The sequence below is a fragment of the Podarcis cretensis genome (genome assembly GCF_951804945.1).
Source record: "Podarcis cretensis genome assembly, chromosome: 5".
NCBI classification, from domain to species: domain Eukaryota; kingdom Metazoa; phylum Chordata; class Lepidosauria; order Squamata; family Lacertidae; genus Podarcis; species Podarcis cretensis.
The window spans coordinates 63,348,512-63,358,792 of record NC_137174.1 but is presented as its reverse complement, the minus strand read 5'-3'; the positions used below and the strand labels follow the sequence as shown (position 1 = coordinate 63,358,792).

Here is a 10,281-nt window from a genome sequence, read left to right as displayed (position 1 = left end):
TCTGCCAAAAAAAAGAGGCAGGTATTGACAGTGACAGAGGATGCGCAAACCACTAGGCATCAAGCAAAGGAGGAACTTGCACATCACCCTTGAAGAGAAATCCCCAAGTTCTGCCCATAATGGGAGTGGATATAGATATTGGAAGGGCTGAAGCAGAGCAAATGCAGACCCATATGCACTGGGAACAGAAACTGCTTTCAAATGAGTCTTGATCCAATTTAACAAGCATAACTTCCTCCAAACAATCCTGAACATTGTAGTGGTGTTAGGGTGCTGGAATTCCATGAAAATACAGTTCACGGTGTTCCTCAATAGGAAGTCAGGATACTTAATTAGGTTTGAAGTGGGATGATGATGATGATGATGATGATGATTGATGATTAAGCAAGGATAGAGAACACTGGACTGTCAGCCAGCAACGTTCTCCATGTGGATGCTACAGGAGGCCAGCGTTCAGAATTCTGTTTCCAGGCACCAAGAAAGAAAGAGAGAGGGCTACCCTCCAAACCAGCCTGAATGAGCTTAGCTGTGCTCTAAATCCCTGCTGGCGATCTGGTCTTGACATCTCAGCTTGGGGGTTCTCCCACTTAGCATTTGCACAAGTCCAGATGAAATCTAATGACAAACTGAAGTGAATTAACTAGAAATGGGGAGGCAATTCAATTTGCATTATGAATTTAAGGGAGTGCTTAGGAGGTGGGGACAACACTCCACCAAGGCTTTCCGTGGGTGTCTTATAGAACTCTTGCTGTGTGTAAACAGACTCACTCCTGCTTAGCCTTAACAAGCAAAACATTTCAGCACACGATGAAGTAACGAAAAGAGAGAGAGAGAGAATCGTCGAAGAGGATGGATGTTTCCCCAGCTTATTCTCTGCAGTCGTGGCTGGGTGGGGGAACTCTTTTCCGTTCCTGCTGAGAAGACAGAGCCAGTGTGTTGCCTGAAGGATCCAGGAGGTACAGCTTAGATGCAAACCTGTGTTGTTTTTTTGGCAGACAGAAAATATTGCAGCTAGGGATTGGGAGCCACCTTAAAAGTGGTAGCTAGAGCTGTCAGGCTGTGTGGGGAAGCACTCAGACCAAGAGAGACAGCAGTTGCCAGCAAAGACAAGCTCTATCCACAACAGCACAGCAAGCAGCCTGGAAGAAGAAAACAGACATTGCTCCCAAGCACTCCTTGCCCCCTATGCTTGCCTGCATTTCCTGACACCCAAGAAGCCAGCCAGCCAGCTAAGCCTCCTGGATTATAAGGGCCAAGGCTACAGATGACAGGCTTGGGCATTCAAAGCCATCTGCTCTGTTTATTTGGTTGTCCTCCTAAGTAAAAGGGAAGAAAAGGAAGGGAGGAAAGGAAAGGAAAGCAAGCTTCTGGCAACTTGAACGGTAAGGCTGAAAAACACTTCAAAAAGCAGAGAATTGCAGTCAACCTAGCTGTGCACGTGTGTGTGTGTGTGTGTGTGTGTGTGTGTGCTTGTAGCTGATGCATGTTTATTTCACTGGAGCCCATGTTGCAGACAAATAGCAAAGCTCTGGCTGGTGTCTTAGAGTGTGGGGAGTTGGTCTGCAGTAGAACTGAAAGGAGGACGTAGCTTGAAGACTGCAGCAGGATGTCTGTGAGGTTCGTCTTTAATTCAGCTGCAGTTTAATAGTCTGTTGGGTCTAGTGCAATGTAAAAAGACACTGGGCACTTGATGCTATTAACATACAGACACGGTGCCTGCTGTCAGAGCTAGTTAGGAAGGAAATGAGCGTCCGTTAACTGGGCTGGAAGGAAAGCTGTTGTGAAAGAATGATGGAAGGTGGGTAGAAGAAACAAGAGCAGCCCCCTCCCAGGGAAACTTTGCTCTCCAGAGCTTCGGGTTTAGAGAGATAGGAGATGTGGGCTTCCTTCCACACACATTTTTTTCTCACTGGTTTGCTAAGACATATAGAAATAGGAATCTTCCTTAACCTGCTAGGGTCCTGCAGCTTCACCTGTTCACATGAAGTTTTGCCACTGCTGTTTTGCAATGCAAAAGCGGCATAGTTTCAAGCTGGCTGAAAATCTGATCCTGTTTTGTTTACTAAAGCCACATCTGCAAGGTGGGCTTTTGCAAGTCATATTCTATACAATCCCATTATGGGACAGAAGGAGAGTAGTCAGATGCAAAAGCGGATAGAGCACTTTTGACAAGCAACTGCCTGCTGAAATTCCCTCTTCTCCACAGCTATTAAATGTGCAGGAGCTGTGGCTCTGTTGTATCTGGCACTGCCTTACAAAGGAGGTATTTGTTTAACCAGGAATGATACTATGGTTTCCTACCTACCAACCCCATTCCAAATTACTCTTACAGTCCCAACAATGTCTGCAACAGGTGAGGGGCAGGTAAGCAGGGTACAGTGGAGCACAGAGATTTGATATTTATCAACATGCATTGGGTCTGTACTTGTGTGTAAGCAGAACATCATCCAAGGGGCAATTAACATGATGCATTGTTGTGGTCAAGTTGATTAGATCCAAGCTAAATTTAGCATGTGATGATTATGTAGTTTCATCTTGCACCCAGTTTGGCACTTAGACCAAACTGCTGATTTAAATCTTCTAATCGTCAGGTGCTTTGTGGCTAGTGTATGTTGAACTGCAAGTTGAGCATGTCAGTTAAATTGTCACAGTATCATTTCATCATCTGGTAGATGATCCACTCAACACATAGTCCCATCAGTTCTTGTGAAACTGAAAGTTTTCACAACTAAGAACCCACACTTTCAATATGGAGCTCAAACCACACAATCCATGGCAAATACTGGCACATTTTTATACTTCAGTGAAGGCCATAAAATGAGCCCAGCTAATATGGCCATTAAGCACTGTCTGCTCTGACAGACAGCAGTGGACTTTCCTAACCAGGTTACAATGCTACCCAAATACCTTCATATGCAAACCTCCTGGGAACTGAACAGGGAGCTTTGTGTATGCAAAACGTGGGTTGTAGTTCTAAACAATCCTGCCCTCCCTCCCATTACTGGAAGCAAACACATGCTTGTAGATTCAGGCACTGCAGTACAGAGCCACATCAAAAGTGTTCTGGAATTGTCATCAACGTTCTTTACTAGGGATGACACAACCCAACCTGGGTTTGGAGGTGGCAAGTTTCAATCTGCCCAGAAACAGCACCTTCAGAAAGCCAAATGAATGGTGGTCTAACATGATACTCCCATCTCCAAGCTGACTGATATTTTTACAGGCTATTTTTAGGCAAGCACTGGTATTGGGCAATGTGCCATTTAAAATTTACATATCTAACAAAATTAACAGAAGCAAATTACACCTTTTCTTTCTAGGGAGATGGCAATCTATGATTTTAGTCCAGGAATTACGTCATCCCCACCCACCCTCCGCTGGCTTAATGGAACTTGGCAATTAGCAAAACTAATCAAAATGGCTCTATTGCCAATGTTTGCTAAAATCTTCAGCATGTGAAGTAGGTATCCTAATTGGCCTCAACTTAGCAGGCAAATAAAAGCTTGCTTTTTTTTGGCCAAATTTAAACCCTATTGCTTTCCATGAGAAAGTTAGGCATGTAGTTCAATATTTCCACTGAAATTAATGGGACTTAGTCCAGTTAATGTTAAGCACGTTTACGGTCCATTGATTTTAGTGGAAAATGTTTAAGCACATCCTTAACTCTCTCAGGGAAATCAATTGTATTTAAAAATGCTTAACTCTGAATTGTCTTTCTGGGGCCATTTGAGCAGCACCCACTGATTCTTTGCTGGTATCTCCTCAGATGCTTAAAGTGTTTGGGTTCCCTTCCGTTTGCATTTTATGAGAAAGAAATTGAACAGCCTTATTCCTATGAGGGCATCAACTGAATGAAGCCTTGGCCATTATTATAATTTGCATAGCATTTTCTGTTGTACAAGTGTACTTTCAAAGTCACTATCACATTCACTCCCATAACAGCCTTTAAGGCGCAGGTCATCCCCACGTTACGAGTGAAGAACTGACTCTGAGGTGCTCTCCTTGACATATGGAGCATTCATAGCTAAGCAAAGATTTGAACTTGCTTCTGCTGGCTTATGTTGGTGGCTTTTCAGTCACTGGGTCTACAGCTACCTGATTTCAGACCAACCGCAGACATTCTTCTATGAGATGAGAACAGCTAAGCCATCTGGCTATTATCTCCACGCAGTGTGAAAAATTAACTTTGGAAGATAATTCATGATTTTGCAAAGGAAAAGACCAGAAAAACAAAGCTTTCTTCCTGAATTGGTCTGTTTATAAAATGTTTGCAGCTGCATCGGTCCCTTAGGATGGAGGGCGGGGGAATTAAAACAGTAAAAGCACAGTACCTTTATTAGTGCCAACCCCCCTCCAAAAAAATGACAGAATAGCAAGCTTTATAAGCCTCTTACCTCAGGCTGGAAGTTATGTTAAAAATAGAGGAGGGGTATTTGGGGGCATAGCAGAAACTCCCACTGTGGCTGTAGTGTAATTTCAGAAATGTAGAAAATGTGATTTCAGGATTAAAATAGAAACTTTTCTTTCATGACTCATGAGATTGAGATGGGATTGATCTGATGCTCTTTTTTTACTGGGCCAAGATCAATGATGCTTGAACCCAGAAGGAGCTGGCGGGGGAGGGGGCGTTGTTGCTCCTCTGCCTTCCCAACCCAGCGGTTGCTGCCAGGGAGGTGGGGCATAAGAGTGGGGAGGTTGGTGTGACGCAGGCGCAGTGTTATTGAGAGTCAAATTGGCTTCGTCACTGCACCAGCACCACACCAGCCTACCCAGCACTATGGCACTCCTTCTTTTCCTCTTCGTTTATGGCAGTGATCACTGCAGTGGAAAACCAGATAAACGACACTGCCCCAACCTTCTCCGCCCTGCCAGCCAATGCTGCCTGGGCTCTAGTCAGATGAGACCAATGGCCCATCTTAATCTGCCATGTGGCCTTAGAGCTTCCTGCTTGATCCTTGCTGCTCTGGGCAGCTTTGAACATGTGCCTATGGCCCCTCTAGTTCTCACTTTTCTGCTCTAGAACCTCCCTTTAGTCTGTGTTAACCACTCCTCCCCGGCATCCTTAGCCAGCCAGCCAGGCAACCTGCTTCCCTCAGTCCCAGAATCTAATGGTCTAGAACAGGGGATGGAGATCTGGTGGCTATCCAGATATTGTTGGACTTTCATCATCCCCATCCAGAATGGTCAATGGTCAGAGAACATGGGGCTTGTAGTCCGACAAAATCTGGAGGGCCCCAGGTACTCCTGCCCCAGGTTAGAGTTTGACAACTAATGTGGCCTAAGTCAGGATGGGCCAATCTGCCAGGTTAGGTTTTTCTCCGTTTCTTATGTTTCCAATGTTAAGATCAGTTCTCCACATTTCTATATAAGTTTGCAATTTTTTTAAAAAAATACTCTCATGAAAATGCACTAGCATTTCAGTGCAAATTTATCCTAATATCCATTTCCATGCAATTTTTCCTAATATATACACATTTCCCACAAGACAATGCGCTGTTTAATGTTATTTTCACAAACATATGCATTTTTATGGACACTTTACCTTGGTATATGCATTTTTGTGAGCAATACTTGACTGGAGAGCTATACCAAATCAAAGATGTGTGAATTTTGAATAGCGGCTGTAGTTTGGTTCTTGTATTGTTTCAGAAAATGCAGATTAGGTAGGTTCACCTTTAAATGCAAAATGCCCACAATAAACATGTTAGTTGTTAGTAGTATAACCTTAATGTTTAGAAGTGCAGTTTCTGAAATACTGAAAAATGTAGAATGCAATTCTATATACATCTGCTCAGAAGTAAGCCTCATTGAGTCAAATGGGGATGTGTATGAGATTTGAGATTAAGTTTTGCCTCTTAACAGACAAACATATTTTATCCTTATTTGAAGTGCATCAATGAGACTACGTTTCTAATTGCAGGAAAGGGTATAACATTTATTCAGGTTGTTTACTTTTTATAAGATATATTCATTTTTGTACCTCCAAATCATATGTCTCTTTCGTACTAACTGCCCCTGACAATAAAATCCCATGTACGTAAATGTCTACTCAGAAGTAAGCCCCAATGAGTTCACAGGGACTTACTCCCAGGTAAGTGTGCATAATTTATCTCTAAGTTATATTATTGGGTAAAAATAATTAAAAAGGCAACTAGTGAAATGCTAACATTTGTGCTTTCCTTTGATGATAAAGGATTGCAGTGTTGGTCAATATCTGTTTTAGTTTAAACCTGTGTGCTCAAGAGGGAGAGCTGTGATTTGAAGGAGGAACGGGGGGCGGGGGGACGACAACAAGGGGCCCATGGATATCCTGTTCCCAATGACCCCCACAAACCTGGAGCTAACCCTGATTATGAATAGACCATCTCCTCCAGGAATTTGTATACAGTAACTCTTTTTTTAAAAGCCACCTAATCTATTGGCCATCAACATATCCTACAACAGTGAATTCGATAAATTATGTGTTTTTCCATTCCTGGTGCATTTCAAATATATCCAAGGGTGTGATAATAGAATACAAATAATTTGCAGCGGAAGAACTGAGAGATCTTGCTATTACATCCTCCTACACAGAGCAGTGTGTGAGCCTGGCTGGGATTTCTATCTATCAGCTATCCATTTTACCATGCCATTTTTCTTCATATTGGCTGAGAACAGCAAACCTGACACTCTCATATTTGGAATACTGCAAACAACTCCAAGTCTGAGAGCAGTAGAAATTCCAATATCAAGAAGATATAGATATTCCTTTTAACAGAATGTGATCAAACTCTTGAGCAAAGCCGCAACAAATTCCATCCCCCAAAGTGGATTAATGAGTGATATTCTGCAGGTTGCCTTCCCCAACTTGGTGCCCTCCAGATGTTTAGGAGTAAAACTCCCATCAACACCAGACAACATGACCCTGGGAGACATAGCCCAAAATATCTGGAGAGCTCCAGGTTAGGGGAAGGCAGATCTTGAGTGAGAAGGTATGAGAAGATGACAGGTGTGAATCCTGATGGATGCAGATGGGAGAATTGTGATGAGCAGATGCATTCAGAGGATGAAAAGTGAAATTGTACCAATGGACTTTTTCATTGGTTCCGCTATCCAAGAAATTTCCTCTTCCATCAAAAAGTATAAGCTGGAAACATCCAGTAATTAAAGCAAAAGCAATAGATTCTGCAAATATATTGTTTGGCTCTGTAGTAACAAACTGCTTGCAACCTTTTTCTTCTCCCCCCCCCTCCCTTTAATTTTTTTTTTTTCACAATCAAACATTATCTTCACATACCTTAATAAACAAATACAATTAAAATTTTAAAAAATAGAAAATAAAACATTTTCATATATCAAATCCATATTTTGGCATTCCTCCGATCCCTTGACTTCCCTCCATTTCCTCCCCTGGTTCTTTTGTGTTTTCTTATGTTGTACATGTCTATAATTTTCTTATCTTTAAATACAGTATTTCCAATTTCAAACCTTGTCATTAATATTACAAGTGGTTTTTTTAAAACCCTGCTATTGTATTAACTTCTTTACAGTGCTTTTGTAAATATGCAATAAACATTTCCCATGCTTTTTTATGTTTGTTGTCCTCTTCATTTCTTAGCCTTCCAGTTAATTTAGCCATTTCAGCATATTCCATTAGTTTACATTGCCAATCTTCTTTATTTGGGACTTGTTCTTCTTTCCAGCGTTGGGCTATCAATGTCCGTGCAGCTGTTGTTGCGTACATAAACTTTTATATTCTTTCAGTATATCCGTTCCAATTATACCTATTAAGAAAGCTTCCGGTTTTTTAACAAAGGTTATTTTTAACATTTTTTTCAATTCGTTATAGATCATTTCCCAAAAGCTTTTTATAACCTTACATTGCTACCACATATGGTAAAATGTACCTTCTGCCTCTTTACATTTCCAACACTTATTATCTTTTGTTTTGTACATTTTTGATAGTTTAACCGGTGTTAAATACCATCTATACATCATTTTCATATAGTTCTCCTTAAGTGCCGTACATGCCATGAATTTTATACCATTTCTCCATAATCTTTCCCAGTATGCCATCTATATATTATGTCCCACATCTTTTGCTTATTTTATCCTTACACATTTGACCTCTTCATCCTTTGTCTCCCATTCCAACAATATATTATACATTTTTGATGATAATTTATAATTACTTTCTATTATTTCTCTCTTGAATTTTGAGATTTCATATGCAAATAATAGTAATAATAAAATGCTTGCAACATTTTTCATAGACCTAATAGAAAGAATGAATTCAGAGAATGTGGAAGGCATTGCACAATTCTTTGGTAGTGCCATGTGCTACTCTGGCAAATCCGATCCAATTGTCCCTTTTTGATTTTCTTCTGCCCAGATACTTTTTGAGAAAACAGTGTAATAATATTTGATAGCATGGATGTTGACAAGGAACTACATAATGTTCCTTCAATATTTGGTGAGATTGCAAATACATTTCTCCCCTGACCCCCGAACATTCCTGATCTTGTACCAAATGTACCTACAAGACTTTGTCACAGATTCCTATCCTACAATTAGTATAAAGAATGTGTAACAGTACTGAGCAGCTGGTAGATCCCATTTTATTTGTTTTTGCAGTTTTCCCAATTTTGTTAGACATAGCAGTTTTCTGATAGGAAGAAAGAGAGATTACAGGCCCCTTCATTCATTAATCTCATGAAGGGGATTCATATGATTACAGGAAAAGTGGGGCCACCTGCTCCCTGGCTTTGACTCCCTGCTGCCCCCATATCTAAGAGTTGCGCATGGATGTCAGAGAAGGGGAAACCTCTGGTTGTAGAGGTCTGCACCTGAGAAAAGGTCTATGCTCTTCTTAGTTAGCTATTCTCAGTTTGTTGATGTTAGGGGAATGGACTTCGGAGCTGTACAGCCTTGGGGGGCAGGACCAGTGATGGGGGACCACTGCTCCTTTATTCCCTGGAAAGAGACTTAGGCAGAAGGATGAAGGCTTGCATGCTGTAGGCCAAAGACATCACTCTCATTGCACATTGAAAGTCACAACCATGTTACATCATGTCAATATTCAGGGTAGTCAGAACTAATTTGTAGCCATGATGAATATTACTACATTGGGATATAAGAGCAGAGGGGGCTTTCACAGTAAAGACAAATAATTTGTGCATTGGATTGGAAGCCAATGTGGGTATTTAAGGAGAGATCTGATGTGATCAAAGCAACATGAGGACACAAGTGATTTGGACTTCTAAGTTCTATTTTGACAGAGGTGAGTGGGCCAAGATAAGAGCAGGCTGCAGTAGTCAAAGCAAAGGTGTGGAGCAGAGTTTTTGTTGAGCCAGTGGAGGGGCAAAGAGCCATATTTTTGCAGTGTTGTAAAAGGAGAAGCAGCATGACTATACTTTTACTTATTATACGTCTTGTTACCAAAACATGCTCGTATTAAATTTCTCTTTGTATTGTTGTTCAATTTCCAGTCTCACCGTGGGATCAAAGTCAAGCTGGACCTTTCTGATTCTGCTATTAGCACACAGATCCTGCGACTGGGTATGTAGATTTTTATTTTGCGTTTTAAAACTTGCTGCTGCAACAACTACCCTCTTTTTCCTGGGTTAGATATATCAGAGATCACCGTTCTGGTGGGAAGGCAAACGGTGTTTCCGTCGCTGCTCTGGTTCTCCAGAAGCGGCTTAGTCATGCTGGCCACATGACCCGGAAGCTGTACGCCGGCTCCCTCGGCCAATAAAGCAAGATGAGCACCGCCACCCCAGAGTCGTCCGCGACTGGACCTAATGGTCAGGGGTCCCTTTACCTTTACCTATGTTCCATGTACACCACACCACAGATTATTTGCATATTTTTGCCCCCGAAAAGTGCTTCCCGAGAAACTGGTTTCATTCCAAAGAGAATAGCTCACTGCAAAAAGAGTCTGCATTATCTCACAGTGTGTCCTTTTGAAAACAGATGTTTTCAATACCAGATGTATCCACACCTGCCCAGTGACATTGTGGGTGGGTGTATACCAAGAATGCAATCGGTACTTCCTTTCTACTTCAGGAGCATGCGCAGGAAGGAAAAGGTGCGGATAACCTAAACAAGAGGAAGGTTTTCAAGTATGTATCATGTAACCACCCGCCCTTGTGAATGTCAGGATCTAGAATCAATCTAGCTTAAAAGCAGGGGATGAGCATGAACAATCATGGAGGAAAACTACTACAGGTTAGCGTGCATGTAGCCTGATTTCAAAACTCTAACCACTATATGAGATTGGCTCTGGTTTATGCAAGAGTA

The 10,281-nt window shown here is 41.6% G+C and overlaps 1 protein-coding gene across 1 annotated transcript in view; it reads left to right on the top strand.

Annotated features, from left to right (window-relative positions):
- The first annotated feature begins 206 nt into the window (after positions 1-206).
- DGKG (diacylglycerol kinase gamma) overlaps positions 207-10,281 on the top strand; it is a 111,996-nt gene continuing 101,921 nt past the window's right edge. Inside the window, 2 exon segments of the mRNA XM_079976846.1 lie at positions 207-956; positions 9,468-9,537. The gene's annotated coding sequence lies outside the window, so the exon portion shown is untranslated.